Source organism: Phasianus colchicus, chromosome 5 (assembly GCF_987193195.1).
Source record: "Phasianus colchicus chromosome 5, bPhaCol1.hap1.1, whole genome shotgun sequence".
In the NCBI taxonomy this organism is placed as follows: Eukaryota; Metazoa; Chordata; class Aves; order Galliformes; family Phasianidae; genus Phasianus; species Phasianus colchicus.
The window spans coordinates 50,935,939-50,959,642 of record NC_143440.1 but is presented as its reverse complement, the minus strand read 5'-3'; the positions used below and the strand labels follow the sequence as shown (position 1 = coordinate 50,959,642).

General features: G+C 45.4%; 1 protein-coding gene across 1 annotated transcript in view; it reads right to left on the bottom strand.

Annotated features, from left to right (window-relative positions):
* RCOR1 (REST corepressor 1) overlaps positions 1–23,704 on the bottom strand; it is an 82,989-nt gene that overhangs the window by 42,902 nt on the left and 16,383 nt on the right. The gene's annotated exons all lie outside the window — the stretch shown is intronic.

Below are 23,704 nucleotides of genomic sequence, written 5' to 3'. Positions count from 1 at the left end.
GATACAAACCATGTTATAGAGAAAGTCATTTCAGATGCAAAATGGATACTAAAGTAACTTACCACACATCTGCAGCTTTTAATCAAGTTACGAAACCCATCTGTGGAGTCAAAAACCCTATCTTCCCATTCAGACCTGAGGCTTTTCCTTGTGTTTTTTTTTTTCTTTCCAATGCATCACTCCCTATATAACATGACAGATAGCACAAACTCACTCTTTCAAGCACTGCACTAAGCAGCATACATTAGATCTAAATTAAAAGTTAATTAAGGTTTCTCTTCCAGCATACTTGATTATTTTTCTTCCAGCCACTGCTAAATGAAAAGGGAGGAGCAGTGCTCACTCAGGCTGCAGGCCCCAATCCCGGTCACATCACTTAGATGAACACTTCTGGGTACGTGCACAGGAACCTCCCAGATTTCACTTTTGAGGACCTCCTCTCTATCTCAAAAGCCCTCCTATGCCTCCATCCCCACATCAGAGTGTCTCAAATCAGCCCTTTTACTCAGCCAGTTCAGAGAAACTCTGGTGCATCACACTTGTGAGAACCAGCCTGGCATTAACCAACTTGGCACCAGCTGAGAGCGAGAGCACCAAAAGCAAAGAACCACAGCTGCACGTACTTAGAAAGAGAGCAACCTCAAGGTAAAGGTTAAGTTTCAACAGCACGTTCTCATGAAGCTACTGTTCTTGGGTGCTGAGCAATCAGAAGAGAAGGAGGAGGAGAGAAGGAAACTTGCCCTGTGAGTCAGTAGCACAGTCAGCTCAGCCACCCGCCCTGGCTCAGCAGCTCATGTAAGGTGCCCGCAGCACTCCTGCCACTGCAGAGCTCCACGTAACGCTGCAGCTTTATGCAACATTTCAACACAGTGCTATTTTCTCTGCACCACCATTTTGTGATACATGGAAAGACAACAGGTCAGAAAACTAGTGACATGGAAGATGCAGTGCCAGGGCCCTGACATCTCATCGCACAATGAAATCAGAGCACTATCTGCTCCTCCATCTCCAGCGCACCAGCAGCAGCTCCCGGCCAGCTCAACAGGTCAGAAGGTTCAGCAGTTACAGTACCATGAATGCTTGTGGTCTGATCTGTTAGAATCACAGAACTGTTTGAGTCAGAAGGGACCCTTACAGGCCACCCAACCCAACTCCTTGCAGTGAGCAGGGGCACCCACAGCTCCACCAGGTACTCAGAGCCCCATCCAGCCTGACTTTGGCTGTCTCCAGGGATGGAGCAGCCACCACCTCTCTGGGCAACAGAGAGGTTCTTAACACCAAATCTGCTCAGCTAAGAACACACAGGGTTAGATGACAAGATACTTCAACATCAAGTTTAAAGCAAATATAACACATATTGGAGGAGGGAAGACCAGTAACATACTAATAAGGAACTAAAATTTTACTTTTAATTATCCAGACATCAGCCTACCTTATTTCCTAAGCCTTGCCAGAAAACAAAGTTTATTTTCACCACCATTTTCTCAGTTTTCGTAGCAAGCCTGGCAGTAGATACAGAATTTCTATATCACTTTTTTTCTTTTATACCTTTTTTTTTTAATCCAAGGATAGCAACTGCACACACAACGTATTTTGTACACAGTCTGTGTTCTTTACTATCTATGCTAGGCAGAAAACCAGGAATGAGAAATACAAAAACAGCCTCTGGTGGAGAACGCATCCACATATAGAACACAAAAGGTATCTGAATTTAAAACTACACAACTTGAACTTTACAAAAAGTCTTGCAACTTTTAGGATTAAATTTTATTTTCTCCTCCATATCAAGTCTAGGTCAGGAATGTAAAGAAAAAGGCAACCTTAAGCCTCTGCTTCAAATTCTGCTCCTCAAAGCAAGCTTTCTCCTCACTTTGTATCACACTGAAAAGCACTTTCACATCCCCTAAAATACCTACAGAAACAAATAGGATCTCCAGAAGTTAAACCTTTCCAGTCCTGGTACCAGCTCAGCTCCTCACACCAGCAACCCATCCCCAGAGTTGCAGGAACCCCTGAAAATCACAGAATATCCTGAGCTGGAAGGGATCCATGGGATCAATTCCAAGGGGGGGCACTGTGCAGATCTCAGGAGTCCCTCCTGAGAGAGACACAGCATGAGGAGCACAAACATGAGGGAATTCCTTTCTCCATCTCTTCTTCTGCACAAAGGCTGAATTCAAACACTCTACACTTCAGTGGCAAAACTGAAAAGCTAAATGCATGTGATCCATTACATATTTTACATAAAAACAGTCATTTAAGAAGGGCAAGGTTTATACTTTTTTAGAGTAACAATTTAGGGTCACTTTGCTTGTTTAAACAAGTGCAATTACAGCGGGGCAACCTACATTGAAGGAAGCTGTACACTGGCAGACAAGGCCACCTGACATGTCAATTAATCCTATTCTTTCATCCATGCTACTCACCTTAGAGAACAAGGCATGAGGCCTGATCTAAGCAGCACCTCCTTAGCTTTGTTCCAGGGCCAAACTTCACAGGGGATGCAAGTTCCCACTGCCTTCACCAGAGATGGGCAGCCCAGCTCCTCTGATCAGGCACAGGATCATGGCGCTTTTCCATAGCCACCCCCATCCCTCTTTCCCTCATCCCCAGAACATACCCTGCCCTATATCCCCAAGGGCACAGACAACTCTTTGATAGACCGTACAAAAAAATGAAAGACAGACAAATCCAGGTTAAAACTCTTTATGTGAAGAAAAGGTTATTTTTAAAGTCAGTCCTGTTTACAGATCTGGTTGACAGCACAAGCCCACAAACAATTCACCTGGTACAAGGGAAAAAATGAGGCATGACATGGTACCCATAAGCCAATGCTATCCTAAAAGCAGCAGTGTTTTTTGAGCTGGGAGGACACATCTCAGCAACATGCAGCTGACCATAGTGCATTTGCAAAGCAAAGCCAACGCTGCTGAGTTACCATTCCTCTGCTTGTAGGCTGACATCACCCAACCCCAAGAACAGCAACAGTTCTTCTCAAGCTTTTGGAAACCTGTTGCAATGATTTCCACAAAGAAGGGAGGGGAAAAAAAAAAAAACCTACAAAAAAAAAAACCAGAAACCACAAAAGGGAGGTTTCATTCAGCAGCATCAGTCAGACTCCAAGAGGCATTAGATTGATTTAAAACAAAATATGTCTTGCCTCTGAGTCTTTTTAAAGCATCTTCCCCCTGCTGTGAAGGTTGCTGCAAGGGACAGCCTTGCTCATAAGCATCCGTCTGCTCAATTTGCACTCACATGCAGAGATGTCAGCCCCACTTTCCCACCGCCACCCACACAGCTTAAAGCCTCAGAGGTAAGTCTAGCTCAGACCCCACATGAGGGATCCCAGCTCAGAAACTAGGAAGAAAACAAAAAGGAAAGTGAGTGTCAATACAAAAAGGACTCCTAAAGCCCTCCCTTCCTCCTCAAGCAATGCACTGTTGCATTCACTCCAAGGAGGAAGCAGACCTTCTGCCCCACCAGGACCTTCGGAAGAAACAGAACAGAAATGCAGAGTTTGCAAGTTCCTTCCAAGGTTCTAAACTGAGTCCTAAACATCCTTGCAATTTCCACGATACATATATCAACTCATCCCTGGGGTCTGGAACTGCTCGTCAGACCAAGGAGCACAGCCTCCAGTCCCACAGTCCCTGAGCAACACCCACAACCTCACCAGCAGCCTGACATACATGTATCCGTGTATCATAAGGGGCTTCCTGCATATGTTGTAACTTCTTATTTTCTCCATGCAGACTTAAGCTATGTTAGTGCTAAAATTAAGACTGTGTGAAGAAGCTGATTGCTGAACATGCTGCTCAGTTTGTCATCATGAATACACCCGTGTTGGCATGAAACCACAGATCTGTGTTGGGGCTCTTTCCAGAGCAAAGTAGAGCAAGGACACACGTGTATGCCCTGCAGGCTCCTCAACCACCATGCTGCTCCATATGCACAAATTCTGCCAACCAGATAGCAGGACCACAAGCAAGAAGTGTGCTTCTCTCCCAGCCTGTGCCAGGGTGCTGTGGTCAAGATTTCTTTTAGAGTAGGGAAATGGAGGTGTTCTCAAACAGAAACTACTAAAGGCCACTGCTGAAATGCTGAGTAGTGTCAAAGGTGCAAAGTCTCCCCTGCAGGTCACAGTGTCTTCCTCAGGGGGTTGGAAATACACAATGACCTCTGTGGTTCCTTCCAACCTAACCAATCGTGTGATTCTATGACCAATTCCAACCCCTTCCCAGTCCAAGTGAACCATAGAGCAGCTGCAGTCATCAGCCCAGAAAGAAAGCTGTAGAACACCACTCCTCATCCCAGCCAGAACTCCATTCAGTGGGGTGAGCCAAGAACCTTGGAGCACCTGAGTCAGAAGGCCAAAAGGTGAAGGCAGCATCTCACAGCAGGAGCCCATCCAACACCTTGGTGCTACTGTAGGAAGAGGGGCCCTGCCCAACCAGCACCACCCTACTTTCCTCACACATGCCTGCTTCCTCCTTTTGGTTCTGGCATTTATCCATCTGAACCAAGCAGCTTCACTAAAACTAACCTGGCAAAATAAAAAGCAAACAGCATTCTCCCTGAGTTATTAAATCACATCAGTCGGCTGTGAGATCAAACAGCACAGTGGGTGCATGGGGAGCAGCAGGCTCATGTGAGGGGCTCTGCCTTCATGCAGAATTTCATCCTGCTGCCACAAGCCATAGCAGGAGCCTCTATGGGCAGAAACAAACCAGGGAATAGACAGAAGTTCTCCCTCCAGCATAGCACAGCTTTGTGCTGCCTGAAGGACTGTGTGCGCAATCCCCGCAGGAACAGAGGGCAGGCAGGATACCTGGAGCCCCAGCCAGCCCAGAGCTCTGCAGTTCTAGCCTGATACATCCCAATTCATTTTTCTTCTCCTAGCTAGAAGCATAATGTGCCAGAATAAACTCAGAGGGAGCCAAGGCTCCTCAGGAAGCCACCTACCACCGTCACCTATCTTCTGCTACTGCATGGAGAAGCAGTGCCAGCTCACACCTGGGTTTCTGCAGTTGAGGGAGCTGCTCCATCTTGCAGCTCTGCCCAAGGATGCTGCATGCTCCCACCATGGCTGTGTCATTCAAGAGCATGCTCTACTGGTTCTGGCACCTTTCCTGACCCTTCAGAGGTATGATCATGGTCTCCTGCAGATGCCAAGACACACTGCTCCCACCTCCACCCTGCCCAAGTCAGGGTGAAGCTCTGTGAGGGAGGATTCCCAGCCCTCACCCCTCCCTCTGTAACCCTTCCAGCAATCTGTAGTGGGTTTTTTTTTTCTTTTGCTCTCTGCATAAGGCATTTCAGAGCTGTGGGAGCCCTTTTTTTCAAAGGAGAAAAAATACACTGTAACACATCACTATGAGAGCATTGCAACACAGGCCACAAAGCGGGGGCATTTGCTGCTACTGAATTCCTCTGTTAACTAAGACAGCGAAAGGTAACCCAGAGAAAACACAGCCAGGTGCTTGACACAGATACACGCTGTTCTATCTTTTTTGGCAAGAAAGAGCGAGCAAATGAACATAGCTTACAAAAAAAACCACTTCCAATAGAACAGGGAATTCCTCAGGTACTGAGTGATCTTTTGTCAGGCATCAGTTAAGAAAAGGTATCCAGATCTAAACAACATATTTCATTAAGTTATTTACACCAAGGCTGAAATCCCAAAGGTACAGGACAGCAGAACACCCACCTGCAAAGGCTCCTGCATTACTAACAGCACTTTCTGTTTCCTCCTCCCTCCTAATAAATGGCATTAATTCACCATTAGATCACATACTGCAAGTTTTTAAAAAGTCTAAGAAGCGCCTCTTACTTTTAAGATGTAATCCTTGACATCATCTATAAAACAAGCACTGCGCAGTATACAGAGGTGAATGTATGTTTTCATTATTTGGGGGAAGTGCTGGAGCTGATATGGAATAACTTAGTTGCTGAATGCTGTTCAAAGCAGTTTTGGACTAGGTCTAAATGTAGTTGCTTCTAGTGAAGTGAGACTAAACAAGCACTTCTATTCCCAAATTCTGTTCTTTCTTTATTGATTTTGACCTTGTATTTACTGCTACGTAAAACCCCTGTTTACAGTACTCATGAAGCAAAATAGGACAAAGGAGAGATAACTCCCATAGTTTGAAAAGCCATTTCTTACTGGGTCACTGATATGAGCCTGGGCTCATAGCATCACACTTGTAAGTGCGCAGCATTTACAGCAAAGAAATACTTACGGGGCACAAGAGAATTCAAGCAAAATTAAGAGCTGGGTGAAAAGCCATCCCCACCTTCCTTCCCTGTGGCTGACATTGGTGTCTGAAGCAACAGCTCGACGCCACGTGGAGAACTCTGCTGCCCAGCTCCTTCCTCCTGCACGTGACTTTCCAGCTCAGCACACAATGCTGCAATCCCCTTCCCTCTGCCTTCTGAGAACTGCCTGACTTTAGCAGCCCGTGCCTCCTAGCAATGCTATATTTGTACATGCTACAGCACAGCTTTACATGTAGCAGAATTTTCTAAACGGGAATCCTGCAACTTAAGGAAGGTTTTTAATTAAGAAGTTATAAATTAAGCAGCGGTTTGCTCTTCCTATACTTGACTACACCCGACTGGCACTGCAATCTATATGCAAATAAAGTTCTGAGGACATTTCTGTATCTGCCTGGGGAAACAAAGGCCACAATTTGGGCTTAGGTACAGAGCCACAGCACTGCACATGCAGACTGAAGGGCCTATTGCTTCAGCGTAACTGTGCTGCAAAACTCACAGTATCTCACACCAGTGTAAAAAAAAAAAAAATATATATATATATATATATATATATATATACACACTGCTTTAAAAAAAAATCACCCCGTTAAAGATTAATCATCCAGCAATGATTACAAAGGTCACTCTGTAGTGATAAAAATTATCACCATTAGAAAGGCTAGAAGAGAAAATGATTAAAAAAAAAAACATGGAAAGCAATATAGTTTCTTTTTTTTTTTTTCCCAAATAACCAAGTTCAAACACTAAGTCTGCGCTTCACATCTTAGGATTAAAAAAAAAAAAAAAAAGAACCTTCTTAAGAACATATCTGGCCCAAGCTGCCTTGCTAGTTTATATGCCAGCAATAAAGCAGAAGCTGCAGCCCACGTTGTGCCCGCAGCCCAGGCCAGGCTGAACAAAGCCGAGCAGATGTTGAGGCCTCGCCTTCATATTTTTCCTGAATAACACAAGTCCGCTCATTCTTTCCTGCAAGCAGGTGGCACCAATGTGCAGCCAGAGATGAAGTCTGAATAACTATACAAGCAAACAGCCCGTCACCATATACTTTAAGAGTCTAAAATTATTTTTCTATATGCATGCAATTCCAATCCAGGCATTGCCAGGAGTTCTGCATACACAAGCCCTGCAACCCTTGAAGGAGCAGGAAATCCATTAGCATAACATCAGAAGTACGGATACACCCCCCACACACAGCCCTGAGAATCACACCTCAGCTAATCATGGCAGGCTTTTGTCTAGACATGGCTGGGTTTGGTACAGAGAGGAAAAAGGGCAGAGTTTCTTTAAAGAAAGAGCTGAACTATCAAATTAAGAGGAGAAAACGCATGTTTGGATGAGATTTTACCACAGATCTCAAGCCTTTTTTTTTTTTTTTTTTTTTTAAATCAAAAGGAGGAGGGTTGGTAGCTGTATGTAATGCAGTCCTGAGCACAGAACCAGAGCAATGCTCGTGCACATCAGGCTGCAGCTCCTGCAGGTTCCCTGCCCCTCTGCAGTGTGCTGCCCCACAGTTTTCACCCAGAGCACCAAGCCTGCCAGGAGCAGGTAAATGCACACGTACTGGTAGTTCTGACAGCCGAGCCACAGCCCCAGTGAGACAACTGCTGCTGGTTTGTTCAGTCTCCCTGAACACTGACCTGACAAAGGATTCCTTCCTTCCCTCCTCCACACTATTTCCCTTCCACTTTCATTTCAGTGACCAAGCCATGCCTACGTGCATACAAGATCTGAATACAGAATCCTACACTGAAAGAATTATAAAAAGGAACAATTCTTGCACGATTCTCTCAAGCACCAGGTTTACAGTGCTTGACAAATATTTAGGTATTGCCAAACCTATTGAAAGCCAAACTGACAAGAAAGCAAAGCTAAGGCAAACATCTTTTCTCCACCACAGACCATCATTCTGCTGCCTCCTCTGTTCCTTGGCAATCAGAGACTCCTACACACAGCTCTGCACCCACTTGGCCTCCCATTTCTCTGTGCAGCCAGCCCCCAGCTCTTCCCACCCACTACCCAGCTCCTCCGCCATGCTCCTCCACCCAACCAAGAAGAGCTGCTCAGATTATTCACTGACAGCTCTTAGGGATAACGTATGAGAGCAGGGCAAGAGCAGAGACTTCCTGAGCCTGGCACTGCGTCTGCATCACTGGATTTAATGGCTTTTCATGGAAGGAGGAAAAAAAAAGTCCATCAAATTGTCTAATTCTTTTTGAACCCATTTATAATTTTGGCATCTACAACATCCTGTGGTAGAGTGCTACAATTTAATTATATGTTTACTGTCTGAAGAAGAACAAAGAAAACCCATGCACACTCTCCCTTCTCGGCTCTAAAGCTGCCATGGAGTCATTTCATTTGGTGGCCCCATTTCCTGGCTCACGAGAAGCAGAAGTAACTGTGCCCTGCTCACCTCCTCCTTGTCTCATACTGTGTCACAGACCCTCTACCACACTCCTCTCGCTCATCTGCTTTCCAGGCAGGACAGCCTGGGTGTTGCTTCTCTCTGGCACTGAGAAGGAGAACTGTTTCTGCACTTTATCTCGTTATCTCACAGCTCTGAGAAGCATGTATGCACGAGGGAGGGATGAAAATGGGGCACAACCAGAACTGCACACACTGTTCAAGAAGAGGGTACACCACGGATTTATAAAACATGCCATAATTAGGTTCTGTTTTGTTCTCTGATGCTTTCATAACAGCTTTTAACAATACACTTGCCTTTTCACCATTACCATTGAGTTGATGAAAAAAACACTATGACTCCCAAGATCTCTATCTAGAAATGCAGCAGCTAATTTAGAGACCACTATTGTATACATACAGTTAAGGGCTGCTCCACTCACTCATCCCCTTCCCCCCCCCCCATCTAAATACTGTTTAGCACTAAACAACAAGTTTCACCTGTCATTTTTATTGCCATGCTTGTCACAAGACTGAACAAGTTGCCCATTCTCCCCTGCCACAAGTAAATATCCACAGTCCCCCCAACCACTCCCTCCTTTTTCATATACTGTCTTTACATACTAATGAAGGGACAATCCAGCTGTTAACAGTGAAAATAAGAAAGGAGAGGGAAAAAAAAAGTGTAATTTGAAATGGAGAGTACAGAAGTGCTGCTTTTTCCAGAGTGAGAAGTGCACAGTGGCTGCTCTATAACTACAGGTTGTGGGACAACTCTGGCTTCCCTGGGCTTCCCAACCACCTCACAGATGGCCTAACAGGAAGAACAAAGAGCCCAGGGATTTACCTGAGCCTGTGGGTTCCCCATCCCCTCCCCATGAAGGCAGGGATTCAGACCACTGATACAACACGCCCCACCTGCCAGCGTCAGCCACCCTTCCCCATTCCCCAGCACTTTTTGGGAATAAACCACGGCAGAGCTGAATGGGATTTTTGTCTGTGCTTAGAAAAGACACACAACCTCAACTTCAGAAAACCCTGAAATTCCTTATTCAAAAACCAGGCCCAGCTTCCACTGTAAAGCTTCAAACTTCACAGCACACACAACTATTTGCAACCCAACCAAGCACCATTTTACTCAGCTTTCCCACATGCTAAGGACCAGCTAGACAGTTTCTATTGCCCAATGCAAGCAAGTCAGAGCCATGTTAGCAAAGAGATTACTTGTCGATGCTTTCAGCAACACCCCTTCCCTTCCCACCCATCCAAAGTTCACACTACAGCATCCTCTTGAGATAGCTCACACTGATTAGTGAAAGTAACCAGTGCCTAGAAAGCAGCGTTATAAAACGCAGATTCTTGCCTAACTCGAAGTACTACTGACCACTGCATGGGGAGGACAAGAAGCAGTGCAGCCATCCCAAAGGACACTGGCCAGGCTGGCCAACTCACTACCACAGCTAATGCAGCCAATTCTACCTCCAGCTGGTTCTCCATGGGTTACATGAGTGCCTCGGCTGGCAGCGGCAGAGATTACAGCCTCTGAAAGGAGGCCCCAACTTGTTATACTGATGCAGCTCTCTCCAGGAAGACACCTGTCCTCAGGCCAAGATGAGCGTAAGAGCAGCTTATATATCAAATCCCACCCCACAATCTGAGTCACGCACCAACGCGGCGTGCAACTGCAGTCACCAGGCTGCGAGCATGCCCAGTTTAACCCACACAAATCCGACTTCTAAACATCTGTGACAGCTACATATCCTCCTCTCACCCCCTTCCACGACGTCTCCCAGGTCCTTATCCTCACAGCACCCCTGCCGTCATACCGGAGCCTTTATCAGCACACAAACAGCTGAGCCAGGCATGCAGAAGCTGAGCCAGGTTTCCTAGGACCTGCATTAGAGCCCTCTCTATGGGTCATCCTTCCTCATCATCCCACTCTCAGAAATGCCGAAATCAAATAGGAGCCCATAAATAACACATTCAGTATTTCAAATCAGATTGTAAAGCCTCAATCTGTTCCCGGTTCTCCTTGGAGATGACTGCTGTATTCATTAGCTCACAGGCTCCCCAAGGCACAGGCAGCACCTCTCCTGCTGCCTGCACTCCACGCGGGGTGCTGGAAGGATAAATATCCAAAAACACAAAGTTGGATTTAATGTGTCCTTAAAATGCAGGCAGCTCCTGAAAGCTACTAGATCACAATTTTCCTACAGATTTCACAAGTCAGGCAGTTTTTTCCCTCATTTTTGCCAAACTTGGAGAAGTAGTAAGTACTATATTTAAATGCAGCTAGGAAACATGACAGATCTTATAACTTTATCTCTAACATTCAACTTTCACTAGATGACTTTCCAACACAAGTCTGCTGGATTCTCTCCTCCTCCCCCAGCCTCTAAAAGACTCTCAGAACAAGTTTGTCTTGCACCCACATTAATAACTTCAAAGCATGATAACTAGGAGAGCCCCAACACCTCATTCTTCACTGCTCCTTGCACTCACTCTGCACTGAGTTCTGCCCATACTCCCCCTTCATGCTGAAGCATAAGCAATCCTAAAGAGTGCCAGGGAGCCATGGCTGGGGGAGAGATGTTGGCAATGGGCAGCAGCAGGAGCACTTGTGGACAGAGGAGCAAATAGGGGCACAACCCTGAAAGGATGTTGGATTTTCCTGAGCTGCCTTCGCTTTGGGATTACAAGTGCTCCTTCTGCAGTGCCAGCATTTGCATACCACAGCATATTTACAAAGAAATCAATTAGGACATGTTCAAGAAGGTGAGCACAAAGAGTCCCACAGCACTCAGAGCACTCTGCACTGCTTCAGGGATAAGCAAAGCGGTGAAAATGTACCCACACATGCACACGTGAGGCACAGTCCCCTTCCCCATTCCCTTTCACAGAAAGAAGTTCATGCACACACAGCCTCAGACATGCAGTAACCACGTGGCAAGCATTGGAGCAGCACTCACACAAAGAGCAGAAGGGAAAAAAGCAGTGTGCTAGGGGAAGGGGGACAGGAAGACCAAGCCCTGCTCTGCAGCCATCACTGCACGGCAGGAAGCACCGAGGGGACAGAGGGGGTGAGGCAGATAAGGAGAAAGCAGCCAAGTGCCAGCCTGGCAATGCAGATAAACGCAGCCAAGCCCTGCTGGAAGGAGGAGAGTGCAGTCTGGTGGGAAGCCGAGGGTGGAACCCGGTCCGGTGCCCCAGCAGTGAAGGAGGAGCAGCTGCCTGGCAGAGCAGGAGAAGGAGCCTGCAGCACACCTACCTGCCCCGCAGCACGTCTCTGGCACCACGTGCTGCAGTGCAGCCCTCACACACATGCTGATATACAGCCACGAAATTAACTTAATTTTACTGTGTTCAGGGCCATTACTCTCTCCAATCTGAGGACTAAAATCCCATTCAGGACTTAAATGCATCTTTATTGAGGCTGAAAACTCTGCAGTTTTCTTAAGTTTTCAAAAAATTCCTTTTAGATTTAATTCACGCTCAGAGCAAAAAAAATCCCTCTCCTTCTTTCCAAAACCCATCATCTTAGCCAGAGCATCTCTGCCTATGCAAGAGCCGAGAGGTCTTGTTTTCCTTTCCCACAAATTACATAATGGAAAAACGCAGTGGCCAGCCTCCAGCAGCTGTTTGATAGGAATACAGCTGTGTCTCTTCATACACCAATTAGGTTGCCCCACGCTGAACTGGACAAATTGAAAACGTGACCGTTAAGCTTATTATCTTTACCCCGTGACCACTGGATAACTCCCTAAAAGCAACAAGCAGCTCTCCTCAGGGCACCACACTGAGCTCCAACTGCTTTGGGAAGCATTCTGCAGTTCTCTCCACCCCAAACGCTGTGTTACCACTCTGACCACCAGAGCACTTTCTCCATACCATCACCTTCTCAGCATCGGTGACCCATGCAGATTTTATTGTTCTGCCTCCTCAGCACCAAACTTCAGCTCGCCCAGCTTGTAGAAAAGTGCTTAAGAGGATGTTAGACACGTCCATGTGGAGAGGAAAAAAAATGAAAGAAAAAAAAGAGCAGCAACAAGAACAGGGCAGCGAGGGAAACAAAACACACAGGGACAGAAAGAGGACAGAGAGCCTCAGGGGAGGGACAGTATTTAGAAAAGCTGAGTTATTAGAGACTGAGAAGCTAAACCCTGCTAAGGTTGCTGGGGCCTTCAGGGGAGGAAAAAAAAAAAAAAAAAGATCTGTACAGAGCTCCCTGGAGAACAGAACAGCCTCATGGGTAAAGATGTGGGCAGGAGCAGAGAAAAAGCCGTGACACCCTGGCACCAGACAGGAAAGCTGCATGTCGAAGAACACAGGGCACGGCAGGCCAGGGAGCGTGCAGCACTCACCTGCAGAGAGGGGTTTCACCAAGAGGACACTCATCAGAAACGCAGGGCCCTCTTTGTTTCCACCCTGGCCTGCACCATTCCCATAGCACTCCTGGCAGAAAGTCTTGCATTTGCAGAAAGACGCTTTTCCCTGACATCTGGATTTCACAAGTCTCTCGCTTCATGAGAATTATGTAGTCTATCCTTCAAGGCAACAAGAGAGGGCTGTGAAACAGGGATCAGCCACTACCATGCAGCTGAGCCAACTTGCAACCAGCACCTGAGCTGTAGCCAGCTTTTGCACACAGTACATCAGACTGCCAGGCTCCTGACTTCATGGGGCCTTACGTTTTCCCCCAAAGGATCACAGAGGAAGGAAGACAGAAGCTTCTTTTCTTAAAAAACTTTACAAATCTGCTTTCTCACTGTGGTGTTCCACACCCATTACCAGCTGTCCCATGCTTGCTCAACAAGATGATACCATTGCACCTGATGCTGTCCTGAATCAGAGGCATCAGTTTACATGCAAGAAAGTTTAGGTGCCAGTTGCCTGCTGATTTTGGTCTTAACTTGCAAACAAAATCATTTTCCCTTCCCCATAAGAGGCAACATTTCAGCCACCGGTATGAACAAGTTCATCCAAAGACATCAGTCCAACAGCAGTTCTAGGGTGAGGACCAGAGCCCCAGCATATCCCCCCTCAACCTCAACATCTCACAGCATCACAGACTGGCTGAGGTAGGCAGGGACCTCTGGGTCCATCTGCTCCAATCCCTGCTCAAGCAGGGACACCCAGAGCAGGCTGCCCAGGACCACATCCAGATGGTTCCTGAAGATCTCCAAAGAGGAGACTCCACTCTCTCCAGCCCCCTGGGCAACCTGTGCCACTGCTCCATCACCCACACAGCATTGCCTGATGGTCAGACAGGACTTTCTATGGTTCAGTTTGGGCCCACTGCTTCTGGTCCTAGCACTACGCACCATTTAGAAGAGCCTGGATCCATCCTCTCTGGTCCCTCTCTTCAGGTATTTATAGGCATTGATGAGATCCCCCTGAGGATCTCCTCCTTATGTAATAACCAGTCAGTATGTAGAAGAGTCACATGAGACTAGCACCGATGCTGGGAGAGCAGGTTTTAAATTATTCCTGCACAAGAAGGTACAATAATTTAAGCAACACCGTATAAGAAGTGTACTGTGTTTGAGAATCCTTGCACCCTTGACTATAGCAATGCACCAAGAACACAGCACTCCCCCTTCACAGCATGTTTAAATATCAGTACTATCTCCAGTAGAGAACTCTGCAGCAATTTCTAGGAAAGGTGACACCAGAGCACCGCAGTTTCCACACCTCCTGTTCACTGCCCTTGGATAGTTCTTTGCCTGCAGTCAGAAGGGCTGGAAGACTTGTTCCCATTCAACACCAGCAATGTAGCCTCCCTCCCCCACTTCCCAGCCAAGATCAAAGCCCTTCTGAAGATCCCACCCAAGCAGTCTATGTGGGAACAGAGTAACCACCCTTTCTCTTCCAATCCTTGCTTAGCTGAGGGTGATGCTGTTGGAAAGATAAAGCTTTCACACACAGTTTCTAGGCTGCCTCTCCATTCCTGAAACAGGTCACGTGACAGCAGGCTGAGCTTGTGCCCTGCAGTAACACTCCACATAACACAAGGGCACCATGCCTTTGCTGTATTGCACCACCTGCAAGGAGGAACTTCCCCTGTAGGAGGAGAAGAGAGATAAATGGGACAGGGAACGTTGTACTGGGCTATGGTACATAGAGACAAAATGTAAGCATTTTTCTCCTACAGCCTTCTGAAGGAAGAATGCTGTGGAGCTATCCTGTATGCATGTGCATCACAGTCACCCTGACCACTACAATGCAATGACAGAGCCTCTTTAGGTGGTCACCTGTGCTCTCTCATCAGGTTTAGGATTGTTCACATCAACCTCCATACTGTGAGGTATACCTCCATACTTCCTAAACTGAGGCTGCAAGTCAGATGTGAAGGTCAAGGATGCGCTATTAACACTGCTAAGAAAGCAAATTTTTGAGACCCCTTCTGCTGTTCCTACAGAACCATCAGTTTTGGCCACTAAAAAACCATAACACAAGGGATTATTTATTTTAAATAGAAGCAGCAATTATCATCCCCAAGTTCACGATTTAGCTATACCAGCAATCTCCTCCTACGTAAGCTTGGCTCTTTTGTACAGATCTCCCTTGTAACCACAAAACTCTACCACTTCCATCATTGCTCAAAAATTTGTGGAGTTTCCTCTGTTCTTCCCTTTTGTCATGGTGTTACTGTACATGGCCTTGAAATCACCATTCTCAACAATGCCTTGCCTCTAAAAACAACACTTGTGAAGCAGAAAGGCAACTGTCCCAGACATCCAAATCCTTGGCAGCGTGAGGCATGCACACAGAGGACAAAGGGAAAGATGTATGCCATACCCTCTGTTCTCACAGGTTGGATGCCATTTGTCCTGGTGCACTATAGCATAAACACCACTCTTGATCACCCTATGCATCACCCAGAGGCAGCATTCTTCGAAATTTTGAGATATGCAGGGAAAATGAGGTTTTTTTTTTCTTTCTACTTGCTCTTTCCCTGAATTTTTCTAAGAAATCAGCTGTAAGAACATGAACTTCATTTACTAGCCTGGGAATTAGAAACACATCATGCATAACTGAGTTAGCACATCAATTTTCATCAGATATGCTTTCAAATAAAACTCTTCAATGCAAGGTACATTTGTTGCTATTCTGAAGTGAGACCAGCACATCACAGCACAGTAAGGTAACAAGTGTACTTGTTGCCAGTTGGTATCTCTCTAAAATGAGACAAAGCAGGGAGGAACAGTGTCAGAAATAGAAAGTATCCATATTGTTAACTCAAACAGAAAGTTATATATACTCAGGGCTCTGAACCAGTACATAAAGACCTAAGGCAAGGGTAAAGAAACAAGTGCAATATCCCAGTCTAAATAAAAATGTCTTTTGCTGTAACATGGTAACTGCAAGGACTAAAGATAAGTCCAATCACACCTCACCAATAACATTTCACATACTGTTTTTTTTTCATTGTTGTTTTCAACAAAGCAAGCATTAATTAATTACAAGAAATCCTCTGAACAACTCAGGTGCAGCAGTGATCTCCTTTTAAAGCTTTTTCACCTCCAACCCTTTCTGATTTTTCCACGCTGGAACTTGGGGAAAAGTAGATTTTGAGCACAAATTACTTACTCTTTCTTCCCCTGTTATCAAGTTCTCACATTTAGTACATTACATCCATGACCTTTCCACAGAGACTAAGTGTTGTCTCATGTACTGCATCTTTCCCTACAGAACTCTCTGGCCTTCTTGGAACACTATGCTATGTTGATGAACTGATGAACGAGTCAAAGGTATCATCCATTTGGTTTTTAGTCTCTGTGTCAGTTCTGACTTCAAGCCCACAATTTACAAGACATCCATAAAAACACTTAAGAGAAATTCATTTGGAAAGGACCTACAAAGATCATCAAGTCCAACTGCCTGATCGCTGAAGGACTAACCAGTAGTTAAAGCACATTACTGAGGGCATTGTCCAAATGCCTCTTGAATGCTGACAGCCACGGGGGATCAGGTACCTCACCAGGAATCCTGTGCCAGTGTCTCACCATTCTTACAATAAAGATATTTTTCCTAACATCCAGTCTGACCTTCCCTTGTTACAGCTTTGTGCCGTTCCCATCCTACCGTTCCAGGAGCAGAGCATGGAATCTCTATGTTCCCTCTCCTCAGGGAGCTACATGGAAGTACAGAATCATAAAATAATTAAGGTTGGAAAAGACCTCAAGACCACCTAGTCCAATCCCAATCCATCCCTACCATGCCCACTGATCATGTCCCTCAGTGCCATATCTCCAGAGACAGTTGACTCCATAACCCCCCTCAGCAGTGAGGTTGCCTCTTAGCCTCCTCTTCCCCAGCCTGGACAGCCAAATGCCCTTGGCTTTTCCTCACAGGACATGCCTTCCAGCCCTGTCAACAGCTTAGGCGCCCTCCCGTGCAGGTTTTCAATGACCTTAACAACCTTTTTATAGTTTGGAGCCCAGAAATGCACTTCATGTTCAAGGTGAGGTTGCCCTAACACTAAATATAACAGGAAAATCACCTCTTTATTTATTAAAATGAACCGAGTGAACTATTCTCTTCCTGTAGACCTTAAAGATCTGTTCCTTGGAATGGGAATCCTTGCATTTCATTATTGATTTATGAAGATCTTACCTTTATACAGCCAGGAGCTGTAAAGGAGACCCATGTCTTCTCTTGAGCACACTTACAACAAAAGCTTAGACTGTCTGCTATAAAGCATATGCTATATATATATATATTATATATATATATATATATATATATATATATATATATATTATATGCTATATAAAGCATATGCTATATATATAAAGCAGTTCTGAAGAATAAGCTGTATGAAAATGGATTTATTTCCAACTACCACTGAAAGTGATTGAGGACAAGAAATAAAAGGACTTGAGATACCCCACAAAACTATTCACAGAAGTGCTATACATGGCACAGGGATGCACTGTAGGAAATCGGGCTTTGCTCCCTGGGCAGAACCATCTTCTTTTATGCCTTGATCTTCCTCCAGCTTTCAAACTTACAATAATACTCAGCACTTTGCAGACACACATGCTCAGTGCCAGAAAGTCTGAACAAGATCATCAGCACAGCATACCAGGCTCCATGGCAGAAAACACTGCCGCATGCATTCAGGACAGGCACCGACAGTCCTTGGGAGCATCTTCACCACAGTGCACTCCAAGTTGAGAAGAAAGTCAAAGGGAAGTGATGACCTCCTAAAGGTAACGGTGGCAATAGGCTTCCATTTAACACATCTTTCTCCCAGTATTAACAGCTTGCCAAGACAAGATCACCACACTTGCCTGTGGAGGAGGTTAAAAAAAAAATAATTCTACAGCAGGGCAGCTTTGCAGTCACACCCTTAATTATTTCATAACTTTTCCAGTACAGACACCAACAGCAAATGCAACTTGTCCATCCAGTTCCAGTGCAGGTGGGAGCAGACACCAGTGTGCCAGTTACCTGGGCAGGTTGTACAGGACTCCTGCTCACATCAGCCATTCCAGTGACCTAGATATCAGAGGTCTCTCTAAAATGGTTCCTGGCCTGAGGGGACAAAACTTTTTACTCCAGCGGCACCATGAAAGGTGAGATGCCTTTCCTACCTAGGAAAGGTTACAGCTTCACAAACAACATTTAAGATCTCATAAAATCCCTTCCTAAACAGGAGACTCTAAAGGAAGGAGAATAAAGGATGGGGGAAAAGCAAGCCATTCACAACTGGCTGGAGTTTTTTCACAACAGTTACACAGCCTTAGGTAGAGCAGATTAAATTTACACCTTACTTAGCTCATATAGGAAAAGCTTTTTAGCAAAGACAAAGAACAAGTCAGAGCTCTACACCTCTGCAGATCTGTTGCCAGAGTTGCGCTACACACCTTAAACTTTACTTAAAACAACATTGCAAGAGAATGATACCTTCATATCTGAGCTATAGAGATGAGTTCCTCACGTTCTTACATCCAGAGGTTTCACTGCAGAGTACAGTATGCTACCTATAGCTGCTACTCCAAGCAGGAACAGTCATGACATAATCCAAATCTCTGTACAGGTATGGAAAATGAGAGCAAACGGAGCAGTTTTACTCAGTGGAAGAAGCAGTCAGACCACATTTTACGTCAACTCTTGTGGTGGAAGGAGGCTTCTCTGTGGTCATACTGGTACCACTGAGTCAATAGAGCCTCAGAACTTTATAAAGAAACCAAAATCCTATGTCCATCCAGCGTACTCCTCCTCAAAGGCTGCTGGGCTAAGCCTCCCCTTCCTTCAGTCAGGTAAGACAGACAGCAACTTTTGGGCTGAATCCAAGGATGCTCTGACATCGTGCTACTTCATCAAATATGGCACCTTTGTATGGAATATTGCGAAAACACTACAGAGATTCAAGGCAGGACCAACCCCACTCTCCCTCAAATACCTCTACAGCAACCCTTGACAGGTTATTGTGTGTCACAAGGCAGTCTATACACCTAGCTCAGGAAACTGGAGCCATTAAAAGGAATTTTAATGTGGACGGTAAAACGTTGGATGAAAAAAAAAAAAAATCAGACTGAACCACCCAGTTATTTACAGCACTGCAAACTTCCTGTTTTGATGCAAGTCAGCAAGATCTTCTGGAAAACCCAGGAAGAAAAAGCAGTTAAGGAGTGTAAGTTAGTTAGTGAAGCTAATGATCTATCACTGCTAAACCACAGAACACAAAAAAACTGTACCTACATCTATCCTTTCCAGCAATAAGTACTCCAAAGACTAATGCACAGGAAAATGAAGGAAGCAGAATCAAGCAACTAGCCATAAGAACAGCTCTGAATACAAGTTTTCTCCCTTCATTTCCTATCCTTCTTTTGTGCACCATAGCAGTGTATTTATTACAGCCAGGTAGTGTGAACGGGACAGCAAAGGCAGAGCCCTTATGAAACATGCTGGCAGAAGTGAGCCTGAGAAGTTCAGAGCAGCAAGTCTTACCCCATCACCAGGTGAGCCACCTGGAAAAGATCGCTAAAGATAGCTACTGGAAAAAAAAAACTTCACAAATGAAAATGAAATATTTTGTATCTTATTCTCCTCTATTCTTATAAAAGCTCCAAGACTACTTAGAAAGCACTTTTTAATGCATCGTTATGTTCTAATCAAGACTCTTGCAAATCTGTAATTTTGGAGGATCGCAGGTGATATTATTAAACAATACTGTGAGTTAAATCTCACAGCTACATAAAAAAAAAAAAACATTGAAGGGAGATGGGAAAACAACGCTATCACGCCAGGATCTGGGAGAGTAAGCAGAAAGGTGCAGGCCCAGCCTACAGTCCTCTGACCCTGGGGATCTTGTTCCACTGACCTCACCGGGCTTTGGCTCATGGCACTGATACTCTGAAGTTCATGGACTTACTTCATTACAGTTAAGTACAAAACCATCCCCAGAGCTTTCCCACTATATATCCTGCTACACTGGCAGAGCTGTGTTTTGTACTACTATAGCAAACCATCTCCCAGCAAGTTTTGTCAGTAGAAAGGTGGGTTTTCCTAGTCAGATAAGGGATTTCTTCCTGCCAGCAGCCAACCTACACCTCAATGCTGAGCAAACAGCCAATGCAGAAATTCCAAATTTATTTTTAACTGATTGATAAAGCCAAGTAGTGGAAACAGCTCTGCAGACTAGCAGCAGCACCATGCTGCAAGCCCTCAAGCAGAGCCAGTCACAATGTGACTAATGATGGACATCAAGGACTGCTCTCACAACTCCAGTAACATCACTTTCTGCTCCGCTACGTGCAGAACTACAGCCACAACATGGTGCTGCACACCTCTACCTTCCATATCTCTAAGCCAGTTTCTGAGAAAGATCACTCACTGAAAAGCATAAGGAAGAGGACTGTTGTCAATTATTATATATCTAGGCAGTGGCCAGTGATGAGTGGTGTCCCCAAGGGGTCTGTTTTAGGACCAGTGCTCTTGAACATCTTTATCAATGATCTAGACAGCGGGACTGAATGCACCCTCAACAAGTTTGAGAATGACACCAAGCTGAGTGGTACAGTTCACATGGAAGAAGGAAAGGATGCCATCCAGATGGACATGGACAAGTCTGAAAAGCAGGCCCATGAGAACCTAATGAAGTTCAGCAAGGTCAAGTGCCACACTGGGTCATGGCGATCCCAGATTTCCCCAAGTCCTTTTCAGCTCTGAATGAGTTCTTCTCCCAGTCTGTGTGCCCCATCCTTGGAGGTACTCAAGGCCAGGATGGATAGGGCCCTGGGCAGCCTGACCTGGTAGGTAGACTCCTTGTCCAGAGCAAAGGGGGGTGCAATTGGATAACTGTTAAGGTCCCATCCAACTATAGGCATTCTATGATTCAGTGCTGAAAAGACAAGCTGCAAGCAGCCAGCCTCCCAGTCTGTGCCTGGGGACCCCTTTCACACACCACACCAAGCAAGGGCCAAGCCAGCAGCATGCTTCTCAAGTTTAGTCCACCAAGATGTTTACATTGTGACCATTTAGCAGCAAGTTTACAGGAAAAAGTAGCGCAGATTTTTTGTTGCTAGACATGACAGCTGGAAGATTTCTACAAAAAGTCATACGATAACCAAGGTACTGCTACAGACCAATTCCTCTGAGACACAAAAAATTCTGTATAGCCAGCAATATACCTTAATGAACCATTTCCAAGACACGTGTGTGCACACTAACAAGCAGGCTGCCGAGCCAGTGGTGGTTTTATTCTTTTCTCAGCACACCTTTCCCATAGCATGATGCTTAGGACAATGGTTGCTCAACTGCTAGATCCAGCAGAAACTTCACTGCTGTTCTCATCTTCTGCCCTCCTCTCTGCTCACCAGTACACTCACCTAACACACGTGCCAAGCTACAGCAAGGCACGCTTGGTCATAGCCTTGGACCAGATCCTGCTTATCCATATCATGATAGCATCTCTTCATGGTAAAGCAGGTCATCAGTAGCCTTGAACCACGAGATGGCCTCTTTGCATTATGCTTCTGTATCAGAGTTGCCAAGGATTTTATTCCCTTCAGGGTACCCTGAGGCACCATCATAACTGAGTGCAGGATAATCCCACTATCCAACTGAGAGTGATTTTCAGAGATGACAGCAGACACTCTTTAAGACCTATTTTACCCTCTCCTTTCCAAGGGCTGACTGAACATAAGCTCTGTTAAGATTCCCAAACAACAGGTATATACCTTACGTGGAATGGCTGAAGGAATCAGTGCCACACACTGCCGTTACCAAGGGCTTCCACAGGATGCTGCAGGCACTCAGCACCCTCTGGCTACCTTACACACGGCAGTAACAAATGTTGCGGTGTCTCCGCAGACCAGCTGTCCTCTCATCTCTTAGTAGGGGATAGTGCCAGAGTTGTCATTTAATACAGATTTGGAATTCGTTCCCCGTTTTACACCATCACAGGGAAAAATTAGCTTAGCTCAGAGGCATGAGACAGAGGTGTGAGTGATGCAGAGGGTGTTATTTAGGCAGGCAGCTAAAGAAGAGTCCAGGAGAAGCGAACACACTCCTGTTAGCATCACTTCTGCAGCTTTAGCAGTAGATGAGGCCTCAGTGCAGGAAATTTGGGGCTCCAGGTACATGCTTGAATCCAGTATGCCAGAACACGCTGCATCAAGAGTTTTCTTATTTTCTCATTCTGTGTTCCCCTCTGATATTTTCAGAGGACAAGCTTTCAGATTCTCATAAACCCTCTGGTGAAGCAGTCACAGAAAGAAGTGTGGAAGAGAAACTGCCAAGTCACATCCTCCAAATCCTCTGCTTAAGGTGGAAGGTTTCTCTTCCAACAAGCTCCAGCACTATAGTTGCTCCACCATGCCAGGCCTCCCCTGCAGAAGCAATATTCTAAAAGCACAGGACAAAGCAAAAGCAGGGTGGAAGGTTTTCTCATCTTGTGGTCCCCAGGAGCAGCTTCTCTTACAGGAGCAAGCACAAAAGGCAGCACCATCAACCAGGAGTTCAGGTAACCTGAAGAAACATGCCCTTATACAGGCAGGGTTGGAAAGCCTAAGAAGCCTTCCAGGCCCTCATTACTCAATTAAAAGCAGAGGGACAGGATTAAACTTTGAGAAAAGTCAGTGCTATTCATAACGCATAGCACTGGTCTGGCAAAAGAGTTTAACCTCAACACACATTTATTTGCTATGTATCCCTCTTTCTTCCAAGCAGGCTGAAAGAGAAGGTGCAAACCTAGCACCTGCCTTCCCTGCTAAGGAGATCTCTCTCCCCCCTCCCCACTCCTGGCACATGCCTACAGGCAGCTCCTTGCAATGGCTAGACAAGCCCAGCACCTGCTTTGCAGTAAAACTATAGCACACTGTCTCTACCAGGAATTCACAGTGGAATAGCTAATGCACCTTAGTTATCCTGCCATAAGAAATGCTTTTGACTTTTGCAGGATAGATTATAGTGGAAAATTTCTCCCCGTTTTACCTTCAGAATATGAATTAATCCACTGTGGTCAGATTAGACTTCAGATACATCAATCCCGTTAACAAGACAGACCACAAACACTGGCATCTTCTCTCCCTTATCTTAGTTGCCACCAAATTATATGGGGGATTCCAGCCCTGCTTTGTAAAACATTGTCTGGTTTATTCTGAAATGCTTTAGCTTACTTCTCCACTCCACCCACATGCTGAACAACAGTTAGCTTTAACAGAAAATGGAAAACTAAAAGGTTCAACTTTCTGCCCAAGGTCACACTGGAAGTCAAGTAATGAGTTTCCTATGGTGAAACACCTGTCACAGACTATGCCAAGTGGAAATGAGTCTCAGATGTCAATGTTTTAGGTGACTTTGCTTCATGAAACCAAGCCCTTTTTTTGAGCTTTCTCCTCCCCCCCACTTATCTTCAGATGTCAGTGCTGCTCGCTGTGGGGCAAAGTAACCTAATCCAAGCTTACCTGCCCTCATTAAGAAGAGCCTTGATATTTCCCCATTTTAAAAAATAAATAAAAAAATAATAATAAATCAAGTGGAGAATGCTTTTCAGAACAAGGACAAGAAGGGG